Source organism: Paramisgurnus dabryanus, chromosome 17 (genome assembly GCF_030506205.2).
Source record: "Paramisgurnus dabryanus chromosome 17, PD_genome_1.1, whole genome shotgun sequence".
Lineage (NCBI taxonomy): Eukaryota > Metazoa > Chordata > Actinopteri > Cypriniformes > Cobitidae > Paramisgurnus > Paramisgurnus dabryanus.
In genome coordinates, this window is record NC_133353.1 from 26,575,716 (window position 1) to 26,596,670 (window position 20,955).

The window sequence follows — 20,955 nt, forward strand, 5'->3', positions numbered from 1 at the left end:
AAATGGATCAGTCTGATTAGGTCTAAATTGAGCTCCTCCGGAGTAGACCATGTAGCGCTGGCTTCATTTCCATGTGTAGATTAAATGGACCCAGCAGTGGTAGATTTGGTTTAAGGTTCAGCACTTGTCACCTTTCATTTACTAGGGCAAATAGGGTATGCACACGTATGTGTATTTCATGTGAATTGTTTCTTTAAAGGGAAACAGCACCGTTTTTCAATATTTTAATATGTCCTTACCTTAAATTAGACGAATTAATACATACCTATCTTTTTCAATGTGTGCACTTAATCTTTGTACATCGCGTCGGGAATGTGTTAGCATTAAACCAAACCCCATTCATTCCTTAGGATCCAAACAGGGATGAATTTAAAAGCCACCAAACACTTCCATGTTTTTCCAATTTTAAGGGCCCTATTTTAACGATCTGAAACGCAAGTGCGAAGCGCAATGCGCAAGTGACTTTGTGGGCGGATCTTGGGCGCTGTTATTATTTTCCCGGCGGGAGAAATAACTCTTGCGCCAGGCGCAAATCAGTAAGGGGTTGGTCTGAAGTAGGTTCATTATTCATAGGTGTGGTTTGGGCGTAACGTCAAATAAACCAATCAGAACGCTATCCAACATTCCTTTAAACGCAAGGGCGCAAGTTCCATGGCGGGTTGCTATTATTATGACGGATTTACCAGGCGCACGCCAGGAGCGGTTCACAGCCGAGGAGACCGACATTCTTGTAAGAGCAGTCAAAGACAGAGAAGTTGTTTTGTATGGGCATAGGAGAAACCCACCCAAATCAGCGTCGGTTAAACAGGTGTGAGAGGAAATAGCCACAATTGTCTCATCAGCTGGCATCCCCATCATTGCGCCAAGTGCTACAATGATGTCAGGAGCAGTGTTGGGAGTAACGCATTACAAAATATAATATATTACAGTAATATATTAGTTTTTGCTGTAACGCAGTAATATAACGCATTACTAATACAATTTTGGTAATATTTTACTCGTTACAGTCTTAGTAACGAGCGCGTTACAACAATGCATTTCAAAAATAGACGTGTTGTTTTATTTTTATTTTTTTTGACCAATGCGCGCGACCAGCATCCACACAGGAAAAAGCTGCGGGTAAAATAGTAATGCCTGCGTCCCAAACAGCATACTTTCATACTATATAGTAGGCGAAAAGCACTACTTCTCGTACTCTTTGCCTACTATATAGTATGGAAGTAGGTGGTTTGGGACGCAGCGTATGTCTGTTTCCAGGTGCTGTATGCAGCATGTTCATTTTTACTTTAATTTTGTATTTGACGCGTTTCTTAAAGAGCCGAATCTGGGAAGTCCGCGGCTGTATAAGCATTGACTAAAGTGGTTGCAATCAGGTCCGGTAGCGCCGCATACGCAAAATTCTGCGAATGAGAGCACTAAGTAAAAGCTTAGCTGTTTGAACCTCAGAAGTAAAGAGACTTTTAGAAATCTTGCCAGGTAAAATCCATTTCACCACACCAGCAATGACAAGGTAAGCTAACGTTGCTATGGTTACAGTCCATTGCTAGGCTATTCCTATGCTATCTACAGTTTCATTACAAACAGCAACCTAAGCTACAACATAACATTAATGTAGACTTAAACATGGTTATTTAAATAGAATATTTAAACATTACTGTTTAAAGTTTTTACCAGCCTTTGTATGGGAGCCTATATTCATTGTTTGGCAAAAAGCAGTGTTCCTCTGTTTGTCTGTGTTTTATTAAGCAATTATATGTTAACCTATATGTAATCCTTATATTGTACTGAAATGAGCTGTATTCCTTGAGGCCTGATCCTCCAATAGCACTTTTTGATAAGTTGTGTCAACCCAGTGCATGGCAGGTTTGTGCTGTGAATCTGAATTAAAAGTGAATTAAAGAATAGAAATGAAAACAGGTCGCGTGTCTTGCCATGTTATTAGTCTATAGGTTGCATTATAGTGGGCTCTAGCTTTATTGTGTTTTGTATGTCTACCATCATTTACCAGACTTTTACCGGATCATTTGTCTATGTTTATGATTCTGACAGTCATTGTTACTGTTTTTTTGCCATAAGTCTTCACTGTGCCCATTCAAAGCTCGAGGGCCAACACATAACTTCTAGATTTATAAGCATCAATAAACTACATTTTAACATTTTATAATGCCTAGTCATACTTCTGTTATTTTGATGAAAGTAACTCAAAAGTAACGCAAAAGTAGTGTAACTCATTACAGTTCAGAGTCTGTAATATTGTAATGTAACTAATTACTTTCAAATGACAGTAATTTGTAATATATAATGTATTACACTTTGGAAGTAACTTGCCCAACACTGGTCAGTGGACGGGGGAATCCCAAGCTTGCCAGCATAAATCGGGCACGCCGTGTAACGGGAGGTGGATCTGCCTCTACACAGATCTGCGTCCACCCTCACCGCTGAAAGGGTTTGGGGGCTTTGAAATCGGACCCAAGAAATGCAAGCAAGGTCCAACCCCAAAGAACTCTTACAAATCAAGTTCATATACATTATGGTTTCTTATAAAAAATTTTTAATTATTATTTACATAAAATAAACGTAATACAGCCACACAACAAACTTATGAAAATATTTTAATCGTTATTTGCATGAGAATTTTTTAACGCAGCCACACAATAAATAAAAACTATCACCACAATGCTCACCACTATGATTCCCCTTATCTCATGTGTTAATATTTTTTATTGTAACAATTTATGATTTGCAAAAATAACTGTTGCATCTATGTAGATTAGAGTAGCAAATTGTGTGCGCGTTGTGCACGCTTTACATTATGGTCAAGCATGCGCCCTTAAAATAGCATAATGAACCACGTGCAACGCGCCACTGACTTTAGACTAGTTTTTTTTTTTTTGGTCAGTGGCGCAATTGTTTTTTGAAACTGCAAAATAGCATATCAGGTATGGTTTGTGCCGCAACAAGCCTCCTTTTTTGCACTGAACCGCCCAGGGAGCGCAAGTTCATTCCCTAGTTTGCCGACGTGCGTCTGTGGAGGGAAAATCTCGCTGTGCGCCGGTGCAAAATATGAATGATACATGCGTCACTGACAAAGTCAATTGCGCTGGGTGCAAGATAGGGCCCAAAGACTCTTACATGAGTAGTTACACAAGTAAGTATGGTGGCACAAAATAAACTGTGGCGTTTTTTTAAGCTTTTAAAAAAATCGGTCGAAGTGCTGCAAACGAAGTACTCTTCCACCATACAATATAGTTCTCATTTTTTATCTGCTAAAAAAATCTCCACGTTTATTTTGTGCCACCATACTTACTTGTGTAACTACTCATGTAACAATCTTTAAATAGGGAAAACATAGAAGTGTTTGTTGGCTTCTAAATTCATCCATGTAATGTCCGCAACACTAGTGATTTGGCTTAAACATGTAAAAAATGTGTGGTGTTGTATGCTAGCATGAGACAACAAATAGTAGTGAAGCATGAATTCATTTTTTGCTTCAGTACTGTTAAAATATGGGTAACATTTGAATAATGAAAATAAAATTTAAACCCAAAAACATTTGAAAGGCCAGGGGCTCCTATTTTTCTGACCGTTCAGCCTATGGCATTGGATGCCCCTGGCAGATTAGGGCTCAGGGCATACTCATTTATTACAATATGTTGACCTATATCAGCTGGTCAAAGTCATGTAACTTCCTTGTTATGTTCTCTAACACACTTTCAACTCTTCCTCTCAGAACACTTTCAGCTACCTGATGTATTATTTGCAGTTGTACTGTACAGTATCTCATAGCCGTTGAACTTTAAATCCTCAGAGAGGCAGCGAGAAGGTTAGAGGAGAGATGTTGCATTTTATTGCATTCAAGATCTAAAGTAGCAGCAGCTGAAATATGTCGCCCGGACAGAAGCAGGGTCAAATGTGATTTACAGCGCTAGCATCATGCTCTTTCAATTGAGCTACGGAAGCACTGAATCTGTTAACATTTGTAAAGTGTTGTGCATTTGTTGGCCATGTTATTTGAGCTAAAATCTTTATTTCTTTCATAGCTCCACTCTGCATTGTTACAAATCTATAAGAAATCTTCAGAGAGTTCCTCGACCAAACTACAGCTCACTGCCTTTCTATAGAGCTCAACAACTGTAGGAACAGGATGATACTTGATAATAGACTTAATACCTGCCATGTTGGTGAGTTATTGTATTTCTGACAATGTGCCCTTCTATTGCAAAAAAGAAAAAAAATCGCAGTCCATCAAACCCAAGCTCTTGCCAGGATTACAAATACATAAATCAAATAAGAATTTATGAGTTCGAGTTTAAATGTTAAGAGACTATTCACATGCATATCCACTTATATAATGGGAGATTATATATGCATATGAGAATATATCCATAAGTCTTCCCATTGCAGAAGTGACCTTTGTGCTTGAATCCTTTACTCCTAGTTTGGATGAATAGCACAACCAAAATCGGATAATAGCAGATCAATCATATTATAACATGGTAATGGTATATATAACAGTGTAGTTATTTTTCTCAATGTTTAACCAAAAGCAAAAATATATAATTAATAACCAAGGGTAATGTTTTTACAAATACTGTACTAACCAATATTCACACAAACTTTTTGTACACTTATTTGCACCGAAAACACACAATCCTGCCCATATAAAGGTGTGTCCGTATTTTTACCATAGTTCAGTACATCTAAATTGCACATTTTAAAAGCCAATGCCATGTCGCGATGTACCTTGTAACATGCATGTACCTTCCATAATATCCATGTACTGTATGTAAATATGCATAGTGTTAATAGTTTATAACACACAAATAACATAACGTACACATGCAATGACACATTGTGTTTGTTTCTGAGAAAATAATGTATATATTTATATACAGTATATAAATATATTTAAATGTAATTTCAACATACTGTACATGATCAACAATCCTCCCTCCAAAAAAGCAAAGCCTGTTACCCATCTACTAACGTTTTTATTACACTAGCTTTTATAAGCACAGCTAATGATGTCTCGTTTTTTATTTTGCATGATTTATTTGAAATTCATGAGGTGTCCGACTGCACAAGTTGACATGTGTCTCTATGGGGATAAATTATTGAGAAGACTTTGGAGTGTGGCAGCTGAAAGTCGAGTCCATTAATAATGCAGCGGCCTGTGTACAGTTCAAGCATTATTATTTCTCTCGTAAGGTTTCACTTTTTGCTTCGCTGGTGTCATTCTTCTTATTCCGATATTAGCGTGACATAATCCATTAATCTAATCCCGGCCATTTAGGGGCGCGCATCTGGTTCGACGAAAACGTTGGGCCATAAAATGCAAAGTGTAATTTAAAAACGCCCTTCTTGTGGTGCCAATCAAAGTGGTTAACCGCCCATGTTTCTGAGAAATATCAAGTCTCGCTTCAAAATGGGATTATCTACTTGGATCGTTTGCTTTCCATGGCATTACTATAAGAATGAACCATAAAGCAAAGCTCAAAGCTATCAGAAGATCATATTGGAACGTAGCATCCAGTCACGGTCTGGTAAAATGCTTATCATTCAAACGGATTGGTGCAGTGTATGTAAGTGTATGTGTGTCTTTTGTTTTAGTGTTGTAAACAGCAACTTAACTACAGTTTTAGAAGTGTGAAAATAGCTCAGCTGTTGTCATAATAGCCTTTCTCTGTATTTATTTAAAGAGATAGTTCACCCAAAAATGAAAATTCTGTCATTATTTACTCACCGTCATTTTATTTTAGGCCTTTTTGATAAATGATGATAAGCACACTGTCAAAAATAAAGGTACAAAGCTGTCACTGCGGCAGTACCCTTTAAAAAAGTTCCTAATATGTACCATTTAGGTACAAAAATGGATCTTTGAATTGCCAAAATGTACCTTTGAAGTACTAATATGCACTCTTTGGGTACAAAGGTGTATTTTTTTGAAAGGGTACAACTTTTGTACCCTTATTTCTCAGAGTGCACACAGATGGTGGAAACCATCGACTTCCATAGTAGGAAAAATAAATCCTAGGACAAAATTGGATGAACCGTGTAGCATGGGCAGAGAAATCTCTTGATAACTCTGCCAGGCTTTTCTTCTCTTCTCGGATGTCCTAAGACAATCGTCCAGCTGTCTGATGGTTGCTGTGCTCGGTAAAGAAGCATCCACCCATCCATCATGCTCTGTGGGTGCCAGCGTCATTCAGAGCCTCGCTCAACAGTCTCCCGTACTGGATGGATGCCAGGCGCTTTTGAATCCTGTACTGGCTCTTCTCTCTATAGCAGGTTTCCAAGCGTCTTCAGTTTGGGACAGATACATGTGTGCCAGCGTTGTGTGCCTCTATCTAATCTACTCTGGGGTGTTATGTTTGTCTACAGAGCTTGTTTATCTTTTTTGGGAGGATTGTATCAGAGATAGCAGACGTATTGCATGGTTTGCATCAGCCCGCAAACAGCCGCTGAGATGATATTAACACGCGGGTAAAGTGGAAACTCAGATACCTGACATACTCTGACAAATACAGTACATGTACAATGCGCACAGAATGTGCTTATTGTCTTGAGATACTTCAGCAAAGCAATTAACTCATTCACAAAAATTTTTTGCTTTCATTTTATGATTTTATAACTGGCAGCAAGCTAAAAGTATGAAACAACTGTGTGCCTTAAAATAGTTACTTGTGGACTAATGTTTAATTCATCAAGCATGTAAAAAAACAAACAAAAACGTTCCCTGGAGAAATGTTTTTTCTATGTCATTGTTCAAAAAAATCTTTTTAGTAACTTTATTTGTAAAAGTGCACCTTTTTCATTGCTAAAAAAACAGCGTTGTTTTGTGTATTTAGTATAATACAATGGGCCCTATTTTAACGATCTGAAACGCAAGTGCGAAGCGCAATGCGCAAGTGACTTTGTGGGCGGATCTTGGGCGCTGTTGCTATTTTCCCGGCGGGAGAAAAAACTCTTGCGCCAGGCGCAAATCAATAAGGGGTTGGTCTGAAGTAGGTTCATTATTCATAGGTGTGGTTTGGGCGTAACATCAAATAAACCAATCAGAACGCTATCCAACATTCCCTTTAAACGCAAGGGCGCAAGTTCCATGGCGGGTTGCTATTATTATGACGGATTTACCAGGCGCACGCTAGGAGTGGTTCACAGCCGTGTAACGGGAAGTAGATCTGCCTCACATGACCTGACGCCAGCAGAGGACATCGCTGCGTCCACCCTTACCGCTGAAAGTGTTGAAGGCGGTTTGGGGGCTTTGAAATCGGACCCAAGAAACGCAAGCAGTCCAACCCCAAAGTGCACTTACAAATCCAGTTCATATACATTAAGGTTTCTTATGAAAATATTTTAATCGTTATTTGCATGAGAATTTTTTTACGCAACCACACAATAAATAAAAACTATCACCACAATGCTCACCACTATGATTCCCCTTATCTTATGTGTTAATATTTTTATTGTAACAATTTATGATTTGCAAAAATAACTGTTGCATCTGTGTAGATTAGATAAGCAAAGTAAAGCTATACATTATGGTCAAGCATGCGCCCTTAAAATAGCATAATGAACAACGCGCAACGCGCCACTGACTTTAGACTAGTTTTTTTTGGTCAGTGGCGCAATTGTTTTTTGAAACTGCAAAATAGCATCAGGGATGGTTTGCGCCGGAACACGCCTCCTTTTTTTCTGCTGAACCGCCCAGGGAGCGCAAGTTCATTCCCTAGTTTGCCGACGTGCCTCTGTGGAGGGAAAAACCCGCTGTGCGCCGGTGCAAAATATGAATGATACATGCGTCACTGACAAAGTCAATTGCGCTGGGTGCAAGATAGGGCCCAATGTGTTTGCGTTGTTTATGCTTAAAAAAACACATTATTTTCCACATACCATACATTTTTGTATCTCCTGATATAACTCTCTTTCTGAAACACATGGATTTGAAAAGCTCTGTGACCTTGATTTGCCAGAAAATCTGTATGTTGTGATTGGCCTAAATACCTCTGACATCAGCTGGAAATGTGACCCTTCTTACCATGTTTGAAAGATTCGGTCACAATGCAATGCTAACAGGAGTTAACTTACAGGCTGTGAGTCCGAAGTTGGAGAAATTATGAAAATGTCGGTCTTGTCTACATCACCATTCCCAGGCCGTAAACTGTTGCCTACAATTTGTGTGTTTGTTGTAGTCCAAGAACAGAGACATATGTTGGAGATAACTAACGTCATTGTTTATTTTGGGGTATGTACCTTTTGCATATCGCTAACATTTACTAATACACACTTACACACCAAAGGACATGCAAAAAATGTGAATTGGACAGTAGGTGCTCTTTAAGCTTTCCCTGAGAAAGCAGTCGATAAGAAATACAGCCACCTAGCAGTAGGTTTATGGGTCAGTTAAACAGACCACCAATCCACCACAATATGCACCGTGCCTGAGGTAAAAAAAGGATAAGCAGTGGTAAATAAAAAAGTAGGGTAAATATATTCCAATAATCACCTTAGTTGCCTTGTTCCTGGATGGCTGTTTACCCACACACCATTACACACTTTGTTATATACAGTAGCAACCCATGTAAATTAGAAAAGTGGCAGGAAAGCAATTCCCTCAGCAGAACATGACCGGGGGTTACTAGTTGTCCTCTGCCTGACCAGCTGTAAAATTAGGAGCAGGTGAGGTGCTCCCTGCGTCTTTGTGGGGTAAATAATTTATATTAAAAACGTCTTTCACAGAAGCACTCAATAGATACCGAGGGCCATCCAGGCCAGCGGTTTTCCAAGTGGGTTTTAAAAGATGCACATGCCCGTAACAGAATATTTATCGACACAGGCGAGAGCCGATCTTCCTGGAGCTAAAACAAATTTACACTCTGGAAATAGACCTGTTCCAGCATAACATAGTGGAGCGTTTCCCCAGATGTCTTGGTTTGATTTGGAGATTGAAATATGCTTGAGGTGTTCGGCCAGTAGACCCAAAGGACACGGCCTGCTAGCAAAAGCCTATCCATGAAAGTCTCGGTTTCATTCACATTAAATGTGCCTTCTATCCTAAATACCGTTGGTCTATGGAAAAATTGCGTTTAAACATTAAAGGTATTTGTCCGTCAGTAACCTCTGAGGTCAGACCACTTCTGTATACGTAAAGCTAAATGTTGCACCACACAACCGTGGTAAAAAAACGGATCTGACTTCTGATCTCAAACTCGAATCATTTCTGAGCTATTAATGCTTTACTCCTCTAATTGGTGTGCTTGCCTTTCTTAATGCGCTGGTGTTCTTAAAGTGTCCATCACAGTAATTTAATAATGGCTATTGCATGCTTCTTTGACTTTTTAAACAGCTTGCTGTGGGTGACCACAGGGAACAAGTATTGATTGAACCCCATAAGCTAGATGTGAGAGTGGTAAAGAAGACTTCTAGCTCTTCCCCATCCAGCATCCATCTCATTTCCACTCTATCCAGAGGTCACTTTTTAAAGGGCACCTATTGTCCGATTCACATTTTTACATTTCCTTTGGTGTGTAAGTGTGTATTAGTAAATGATAACAATATGCAAAAGGTAAATACCCCAAAGTAAATGTTGATGCGAGTTATCGTCTCCAAAGTAATTATCTTTTCTTGGACTACTCCCTGTTAGCATTGCATTGTGGCTGAATCTTTCAAACATGGTCAGTGTTGGGCAAGTTACTTCCAAAGTGTAATACATTATATATTACAAATTACTGTCATTTGAAAGTAATGGTAACACTTTATTTTACGACCCGCAAAGTACCGCGTAATTAAACCGAATTTACAGCGTACCTATTTGTAACAACAGGGTAGGTAACCTGTAGGTATAAGGGAATAATATTTTAAGTTTGGGGTAATAAGGGGGTAAGAATATGAAGAATTATAAATTATTTATACTCTAAGTATTTTATAACAACAGGGTACCTATTGTAATATTACGTGGTATGTATGACTTAGTCAAGTCTATGGGGAAATTATGTTTTATTTATTTTTTATTGTGAATTTTTCATATTGACTACTGAATGTTGTATACAGTCAATGTCTACGAGCCACATCGGCAAATAAATATAACAGCATATCACTTTTATTTTAGTAGCCTATATTACTTGCTTTTAATAACAAAAGTCCAGCTGATTTAATGTGGTTATCTTTTTTTTAAGGTAAGTACAATACAAATAGCAACTTATTATTTACCAGGAAACTCCTACATTTGCGGACATATTTGAAGTGGTGCTTTGCAATTTATTTACTGTAAACACAAGTATTTTAGCCAAATATAATTTATGAAATGGCAAACCAGAATGAAACAACAGCAGATATCAGCTCCCGCTAAAGCAAAAGACGACTACATGCGTAGGTTACTGCGCAGGTGTAGAACGCGCGGCCGTGTCTCCAGGAGGTTTGCTGGAACGCGATCCTGAGGTGAAATTTCTTTAAGAGGTTTTAAAAACGTTCTACACTGTGGAGTACAGCTGCGAGTGATGTTAGCAGGTTCCGCATGCTGGATAAGGTGACTGGTTTTGTTAATACATGACTCACGCATTTCAAACAATGTTTTTCAAGAAAGTTGCTAGCTAACGGTAGCAGGTTAGCTAGCACATAAGTAAGCCTAAAATTTATAAACGTAACTGGCTTAGAAAACTCTGTTTCTGTCAAGGCACAGTGAAGAAACATTTACTGAAGGCTTTCATTTATGTTTTTTATATGTAATGCAGAAAAGCATTTGTGAGACGACATCAACTCATCATCCGAGTGGACAAGAACACCAACAGAGGAAGCCAAGCCGCAAAAACAATGAAAAATTGTCATGACTTTTTATTTTAAATAAAAGTTATGTGATAATAAACATTAAGTGTTGGCTTAATTATAGTGTTTTAAAGATGTTTTGAAATAAGTTGTTTTAAAATAAAAATAACAATATTCTGTATGTTTATGGTATTTACCCTATAACAAGAGGTGAACAAAGCCCCACTTTAGTTTACAGCCCGCAAATATGTGAGTTACCTGGTACATACACAGAACAATCGGGGAATAAGCCCCACTTCAATTTACAGCCCGCAAATATAAGAGTTACCTGGTACATACACAGAACAATCGGGGAATAAGCCCCACTTTAATTTACAGCCCGCAAATATGATAGTTACCTGGTACATACACAGAACAATCGGGGAATAAGCCCCACTTCAATTTACAGCCCGCAAATATAAGAGTTACCTGGTACATACACAGAACAATCGGGGAATAAGCCCCACTTCAATTTACAGCCCGCAAATATAAGAGTTACCTGGTACATACACAGAACAATCGGGGAATAAGCCCCACTTTAATTTACAGCCCGCAAATATGATAGTTACCTGGTACATACACAGAACAATCGGGGAATAAGCCCCACTTCAATTTACAGCCCGCAAATATAAGAGTTACCTGGTACATACACAGAACAATCGGGGAATAAGCCCCACTTCAATTTACAGCCCGCAAATATAAGAGTTACCTGGTAACTCCTGTATACATATACAGATCAAAGAGGTACAAGTTGCTATTATTTTTATTGTGTGTTATATTTTATTTGCCGACGTGGCTTGTAGACATCAACTGTAGGCTATACAAAACACTTCATCAGGTAAGTAGCAAATATGAAAAAAAAAAACATATTACACATAGACCATATTACCCATAGACGTAAGTCATACATACCACGTAATATTACAATAGGTACCCTGTAGTTATGAAATACTTAGAGAATAATTTTCCATATATTCTTACCCCCTTATTACCCCAAACTTAAAATATTATTCCCTTATAACTACAAGTACGTACTGTAGAGGTACTCTGTTGTTACAAATAGGTACGCTGTAAATTCGGTTTAATTACGCGGTACTTTGCGGGTCGTAAAATAAAGTGTTACCAAAGTAATTAGTTACATTACAATATTACTGACTCTGAACTGTAATGAGTTACACTACTTTTGCGTTACTTTTGAGTTACTTTCATCAAAATAACAGAAGTATGACTAGGCATTATAAAATGTTAAAATGTAGTTTATTGATGCTTATAAATCTAGAAGTTATGTGTTGGCCCTCGAGCTTTAAATGGGCACAGTGAAGACTTATGGCAAAAAACAGTAACAATGACTGTCAGAATCATAAACATAGACAAATGATCTGGTAAAAGTCTGGTAAATGATGGTAGACATACAAAACACAATAAAGCTAGAGCCCACTATAATGCAACCTATAGACTAATAACATGGCAAGACACGCAACCTCTTTTCATTTCTATTCTTTAATTCACTTTTAATTCAGATTCACAGCACAAACCTGCCATGCACTGGGTTGACACAACTTATCAAAAAGTGCTATTGGAGGATCAGGCCTCAAGGAATACAGCTCATTTCAGAACAAGGATTACATGTAGGTTAACACATAATTGCTTAATAAAACACAGACAAACAGAGGAACACTGCTTTTTGCCAAACAATGAATATAGGCTCCCATACAAATGCTGGTAAAAACTTTAAACAGTGATGTTTAAATGTACTATTTAGATAACCATGTTTAAGTCTACATTAATGTTATGTTGTAGTTTAGGTTGCTGTTTATATTAAAACTGTAGATAGCATAGGAATAGCCTAGCAATCTATTATGTATATGGACTGTATACCATAGCAACGTTAGCTTACCTTGTCATTGCTGGTGTGGTGAAATGGATTTTACTGGCAAGATTTCTAAAAGTCTCTTTACTTCTGAGGTTCAAGCAGCATGGGAGACCGATAGAAACTTTCTCTTTCTTTTACTTAGTGCTCTCATTCGCAGAATTTTGCGTGTGCGGAGCTACCGGACCTGATTGCGACCACTTTAGTTAATGCTTATACAGCCGCGGACTTCCTAGATTCGGCTCTTTAAGAAACGCGTCAAATACAAAATTAAAGTAAAATGAACATGCTGCATACAGCACCTGGAAACAGACATACGCTGCGTCCCAAACCGCCTACCTCCATACTATATAGTAGGCAAAGAGTATGAGAAGAAGTGCTTTTCGCCTACTATATAGTATGGAAGTATGCTGTTTGGGACGCAGCCATTACTATTTTACCCGCAGATTTTTCCTGTGTGGATGCTGGTCGGGCGCATTGGTGAAAAAAAAAAAAAAATAACACGTCTATTTTTGAAATGCATTGTTGTAACACGCTCGTTACTAAGACTGTAACGAGTAAAATATTACCAACATTTTATTAGTAATGCGTTATATTACTGCGTTACAGCAAAAACTAATATATTACTGTAATATATTATATTTTGTAATGAGTTACTCCCAACACTGAACATGGTAAGGAGCGTTTTCCGGCTGACGTCAGAGGTATTGAGGCCAATCACAGTGTACAGATTAGCTGGCCAATCAGGGACAAAACGATGAGTTTTGTACAAAATCTGTGCGTTTCAGGAAAAGAGTGAAACATGGAGCTAGAAAAATTTGCAGTATGTGAAAAATTATGTGTTTTTTTAACCATAAACCATGCAAACACATTGTATTATACCAAATACATAAAATAACATTGTTTATAGAAATGAAATAGGTGCCCTTTAATATCGTAACAAACTTAATGAAGTCCTTAATTATAATATCAACTTTGTCTCGGGTGTTTCTATGATCATTCTTTCTTGCATATGAAAAAATAAAAGGAACGCAAAAACATATCAACAAAGTAAGGTGTTTGCATGACTATTTTCATTGTATACATGCTCAGTTAAAATTTTGTCATCATCCACACACTCAACGAAACTTATTGTTGAGAATAAAAAAAATATATAGTCTTAGAGTTTAACAGGTACTCAATAAATACTATGGGTGCTCCAGAAAGGCTGCAAAATTTGAAGTTGATGCACCATATTAGGGTGAGATTCGAACCCCGATGCATTTGTTCGCTGTGTTCCAGTAGCTCAACTGGTAGAACATTGTGCTGGCAACCCAAAGGTCAATGGGTTTAATTCCCAGGAAATGTGTATACTGATCAACAGAGAATCATACAGAACACTGTCTGCAGGTTTCTGGAGCACATAAGGCCAGAGTTATACACTTTCAAATACAGACTTACAAAAAATCAAAAAGCGCCTTTTATTTTTGTGTTTATTAGAGGACTGACAACACATACAACCATGTTTAGCACTTTCAACAGTGTTTTATACAATTTGGAGGGGGTTCCTGTAAAATGACGATATCAAAATGTTACATTTACTCCACTGTATGTGGTTATGTTCTCCACCCTTTATCAACATCTATACTGTACCTACCAGTTCTGACCTCTCTTCTTCTCAAACTTTGTTTTTTAATGCAACAAACAAACAACCATCACCACAGGAAAGGGATCGTGAGTGCATGTGTATGTGGTAAAGAGAGCGCTAGTGAGATATTTTGGCTTTCATGTAATGAGGAGACGACAGGGGGGAAGATAAGAGGAGAGTGATGAAGTTTAGTAAAGCTCAGTTGACGCTACATAAACATCTGCCTTGGAGCGTCAGGGAACAGATCGTCTGTTTGAATAAGATGATAGATATTTTTGGACCTGCTGACATGGATTTATAAAGCTCTCTCTTCACTGTGATGGGTTAAAGGTACATTTTGTCCCCTTATAACAAGGTTCTGCTGGCTGAAATTAAAAACATCCAGATCGGTTTTCTTTCAAATAAGCCAAACACGGAGTATAAGTAGCGCATAGCGTCTCTGGGCTTCACTTTAAATCATTTAGGAAACAGTGTCAAAGCACCATACATCTTTCCCAGAAATGTTCCTGTAGTACACAATTCTTTTTACAAAGCACTTTGGAGGATATTTTGTGGCTCAATAAATCATTAATGTACCAGGAAGCCTCTTCATTTCACTAAAACACTAAATATGAGTGCCCTATGGCCTTTCTTTTTGATCTTTCTGTTATTCTGCTTGCTGATTTACATAAGTGTTTGATTAAAAGAAACTAAGTAGATAAAAAAGTTTTCTTAGATGCTTTTTGAGTTATTTCATTAATTTTTATTGGTACTATTTTGGCTTGCAGTGATATTTTATTGTTGAGATAGCTATGGATGAATCTGTTGTGAGTTAAGTAGGTTATGCTTCTTTTGGTCAGGAAATTAGATTCTTGAAGATTGCATTTCAGTGCTTTTACTGTAAAAGGGGTTTCAGGGGTGTTGGTGTATAAATACGTTTATAAAAGGTTCTGTCTCAAATTGTATGGTTCCACAAAGAACCTTTAAAGTCTGTGTAAAGCAATATTAAATATGTGTTTTGAGTTTGTTATTGATCACCCAGCCAAATTTAGATAGATAAAATAAGTTCAGCAGTAAGCAGGATTCTCTGCTCTCGTGTGTGGTTGTGTCCGCTGTCTGCGCTACATCATTTCAACAGGAAGCTGCTGTCTTTATCAACTCTCAAATACCGCTACAGCCTAAATAGGTGCTCTCAAGAAAGCGGGCAAACTGTTCATACACTATAGTTATCAGAGGCATCATGGCTATTCAAACTGAGGGGGTACGTGCCCCCTTGGGTTTTTGAGTCAATTTGATTTTGCATACACCCTAAAAACCAATAAAGCATCTTTTCATCTGTTATTTTGTTTAATAGGCAAAATATAAGCAGTTCTGCACAGATTTTCACTGTTTTCATTCTAGATGTAATGAATTGTTAATGAATTGTTCAAATCCAAACGCATAAGAACAGCGCTGGTGCCATCATTGTGCACGGTCGTGGACTCATTACTGGTGGTGCTGCATTTTGTTATATAATAAAATTAAAAACGCCATCACAAATGCTCGCAACACTTTCAAAATGCACCAGCTACTGCAACGTTCAGTTCACCCTGTGTACAAAGATGATGGTTCAAAGTCCATTTCTTAATGTTTACATCTAGATTCAGCCCTAAAGGGGGCACGAAATCACATGTGCTGTGACTCTGTTTTTGAAATGTTGATCATTACAGCATATCACAGATGTGACCGATGAGCGCATCAAAGAATGAGTTGTTGGTTTAAAAGTGTATTTTTTCTCTCAGGGCCCTATCATACACCCGGCACAATGCAGTACCTATTTCTTGTTTCAACTCGGTGTAATTATCATTTTCATGTTCAGCGCCACGTTGTTTAGCCTAAATAGCAAATGCATTTGCACCCAATTTTGCGCCCATGGGTGTTCTGGTCTGAAAACTTTGTTGGTGCGTTGCCCTTTTGAGGCAACTTAAATAGACTAGACTAGGTTTTCGTTGGTCAATGGCGTAAAGTCTAAAATGAATGGCACAATATTGTTTTTGATATTAAAAGAGTGCGTTATAAACGACAACGTGCGTTTGCTTATCACACACATGGATGTGCAGTAGCACACAAATGTTTTAAATGTAAATGACTTAAATGTAAAATATTATTATTGAGTCTCTTGGACATAAATGAGGACCGATTACGAGACGTTAGAAGGCGTAAAGAGCTGTTTCGCCTGCTGTAGCCTGGTAAGCAATTGCATGTTTAGCTTTAAACAAATGCAAATATTGATGAGATGACAACCTCTTTTAAGTAATGCTTTTAAAAAAACCTTGCGCTGTCCGAGTGCTAAAACTTTTCGTCTCTCCACCTGTTTGTAAATTCTTTATCTCTTGTTTGTTACAAATAAAGTATTTTTAGAGTACAAACCTTTTCTTGCATATTTGTAAATAATTTTTTTGAGATTACACTGATCATGTAGGCTATCCATACATTTACAGCAATTAAAAGCCTACTTATTTTACTTCATGACTGAAAGAAAACGACTTAATACAAAAAAGATCAATTTCAATACAAATGACAACAACACATTTTTTACAGGCTATCAATCTTAAACTGGTGTCTTCTTCCTCCACTTGGTTTTTCAGTTTACAAATTCCGTCATCTAAATAGGGAATCAGCATGGCACCAGCACAACTGGCCTTTAAAGGAGATGTGAGCTGAGACTCTCATTGGTTAATTGCAAGTTACGCCCAAAACACACTTATTACTCATTACGAGAATAGGTGGAACTCTTTTAGACTATTTTTCATGTCGTTAAATTGGCACAAGTGCCCGTTAAAACTGTGCGCCATGTGCTTTAGACCATGCGCTTAGTTAGTTAAAATAGGGCCCTCCGTTTTTCATTAATGTGTAAAATAGCAATAAATTAACTTCTAAACGCTTCTTACCCTTTTTGTGTATATAGTCCATAAGAATATGGCAAATAAAAAGCTTTTAACATATTCTATTAATGAACATTTAATAATTATGATTACAGTATGAAGTGTGCACCCTGTACCCCCTTAAAAAAAAAATGGTGCATGACGCCCCTGCTGGTTATTATTGTGTTAGGGTTGGACCATGCATAGGGGACATCTGGGAAAAAATATCTTGTCAAAAATAAAAATGTTTAAATTTCCTAAAGACACTGGGAAATGGCAAGCTACTGTGCAAAGAGGCAGCCAGGCAAGAATTAAAGCATGTTTAGCTAACATTGTATACATTAATTTTACACAGTAACGTTAGTTCAGTGTAATAGTTAGTTAATACGCTTTAGCTATACAGTAGTTTGATAATCTACTCTGGCCTCTGTTGTATACCGGAAGTTAAGTTTGGGCCAAAAAGCCGCTTCCACTGAAACTTTTTATACGGTATATGTGTTTATCGAATAGATTCAGTGTCTTCTAAAAGATCATGGTGCTGTGTACTACAAAACAAGAAACCCAGAAAACACTAAAGGCAACACTGCTTGTGGATCAGCAAAATGAATAATTCAGATAAATTCCCTACTGAAATGTCTAAAAGGTCCCTCGCTGTGATGAGAACGCGGAGAATACAGTTGGAGCCCACAACAAACGCTCCCACTTCAAATAAGATACTCGCTCATTTGCATAACAAGTTGTTCATTTTAACATTAGATTTTTTTCTCACTGTAGGCTAAAAATATTAATCACTTTATTGCTGTGATTTTTCTTCTCTGTACTGTTACTTTTAAAGACAAAAGAAAACAATTAGCTATGAAGGGCACTTTGAAGAATTCGGAGGCCCGCTGCTATGCCTTTGTTGGTGAGAGAAGTTGTTTAGCTCTGCATGCTATGATGTCACACTTTGCCAACTTTTTGTTTTTAATTTTAGAATTAAAGGAGAATGAGTTTTGGCTTGGGGTCACTAAGGCCCCTCTGATCATAAATTCATGCTCAAACCTATTTGATTTTTCAATGTTTTTATGAAGAAAGCCCTGGCTGCTTTTTAAAAAAATAAAATAAAAATGTATGAAGACAGGTGAGGTCTTTGAATGTAGTTAGATGCAGTTATTTTGTTGCCATTAATACTTACTTGGTTATTTATTTATATATTTTTTAATAATAAAGAGAAATAAAGTGGATTTATGTAGGGATGTAGTAAATAGCTATTATAGACCTTTGTAAAAAATATTGCTTCCATTATGCAAGCGTTCTCCATCATCGATGTCCTGACACAAATCCTCTTGGAATGTCTAGCCCTCACCACCTTGCTTTGAGATCGTGAAAAGACTCCCTGATCTTCCCAAACCCAAACTAAGAGCAAAAATTTCCAAAATAGCATTGCAACTTTTTACAGCTTAGAAATGATAAACTAAACAAATGATAAAAGAATACTGATCACGTACACAGCATTGTTGTTGATAAATACCAGCTACGTCTTTACGCAAGACTGGTATTAAATGATATTTTAACGCTTTTTAATAGGCGCCACAGGTAATTGAGTCATCAGTGTTCTAATGTTTGGTGCAGGTGTCTGAATCTATGTTCACAACGTACGGATTCATCAAAGGAAACTAGGGAAGGGAATCAGACACACCCACTGAAGCAAGGCAGATTTACAACGCGTACTGAAACCTATGCTAATCAAAGAACAACATGGCTAATGTTTGTTAGCTGGGAGATGAGCGATGGGGTAAATATGGATTTATGCTGGGTCGGGCATCACATCAAAGCCAGACAAATTCATGCCGGTGGTTAAGTTCAATAAAAAGAGAGAGATGAAAGCTAATGAAAGACAAACTTGCGCACATCAGAGGTGAAGAATGTGATGGGTGAGAGATGTTGGTGGGCGTTCCAATTGGCTTACAGGTTGATATTCAGTTCAGTCGATACTATGAGATGAAAAGACCGTGGGGTCTGATGCTGGGTGCACAGGGGCACAGCACAGTTCATCCTTCTAACTTTTTACAGCCATGAACTTTAAATACAAACAAAACAGTTTGGCAACTATATATATCTGAAGGTTTCAAATGGATGTTACAAACGCACAGTTAAAACAATGCCACAGAAGAACCATTTTTGGTTCCACAATGAACCATTCAGTTAAAGGAACCATTTCTTTCTGTTTCAACTACTGTACAATAAAACTTTTGTAAAACAGAAATGTTGTCCGGATGTTAAACGTTTTTATGAGAGCCAAAAGCCCTATTCGGATGGGATTAGTTTTACAGGGGGACCTCTGAGAAAATCGTGCTTCTCAGAGGTCCTCTGTGTTTTTAATCCCGTCCGAATCGGCCATGTCTGTGTTTTTCTCTGACGACCTCCGTAAGAATTCCAGAGCAATTTACCTGTTTCGCCGAACTCAGAGGTCCTCTGAGAAATTTTATCCCGTCCGGATGCAAATATCTGTGTTTGCCCGCAATATCTTTTGAAAACGCGGTTCATTTCGTGTTTTGGCCAACGTGATCTGCCGTAAGGTCTTACTAATGCGCGTATATTGTATTTCCTGAGTCCCATTCATTCAGAAATGAAGTTTTTTCGCATTCGGCAAAATAAAATAATTAAATCAAGACGAGCTGAATATCAAACACTGTTAAGACTGGCCACTGTAATATCATTAACGTTATAAGAAACTCCGTTCAAAGTTGTTCAACTCCGGAATGGTAATGTTAATTAATAAAGATAATAAATTGTTATTAAACATTATTTCTTCATTTCTTTGGGTTTATTATAAGCAGACCGTTTTATAAAACACGTATAGGCTAACGTTACTTTAGTAGGATTTGTATATTTTATTTTGATTTGTTAAAATTAAATTTATAAATTACATGTTCTGTCATTATTTTTCATTTAAAGCAAAATATTAAACATTAAAAACACGCGTATCCAGAGCACGTGAATCCAAATGCATGAAACAGACACTCCCATCTATTCAATTTTTTTTCAATTCAATTTTGTTTATATAGCGCTTTTCACAAAAGTCAATTGTTTCAAAGCAGCTTTACATAAATAGAAGCAGTGAAAAGCACAGAAAAACGACAGATAGCACAACAAAATGATAGCATAAGCAGTTAAATTTGCTGCGGCTATGACTCAATATTATAAGTGAACGTATTACTAAAGTAATGTCTAGAAGAGGAAGCCAAGTAAAGCCCAAAAAGGCTGCCTCCCTGGGGTGAAAAACCCCCTAGGAGAAAAAAATAATAATAATAATTCTCTGGAATAGCCTGCATCATTTTAATCCCGTCCGAATCAGTACATAAAATCACAGACGTCCTGGGGGACACGTTGAAACTCAAACGTTGTTTGGAAAACTAATCCCGTCCGAATAGTGCTAAAGAAATGGTTCTTCTATGACATTGTGTAGCACCTTTTTTTTAAGACTGTAACTTTAAGGTCTCCCATCTGAAAAAACAGCATAGCTGGTAATCACAGTATGTTGTATTCATATGTTGTACCAGACATCTAAACCAGCAAAATCTCCTTGCTCAACCAGCTTCACCAGTTAGACCATCATATTGAAGTTCTTGACAGTCTCAACAAGTCTTCAGCATCGGTGGAAAACTTCTCAAGAAACAAACAAGCATCCTAAAGCTGAAGGAATCTTTCATCAAAGCATAATAGGCTTTTCAAAAAAACAACAAATCTTATCAACTGTGCTGTCTTATGAGCGGAATCAGCCTTTAAAAGCGTAG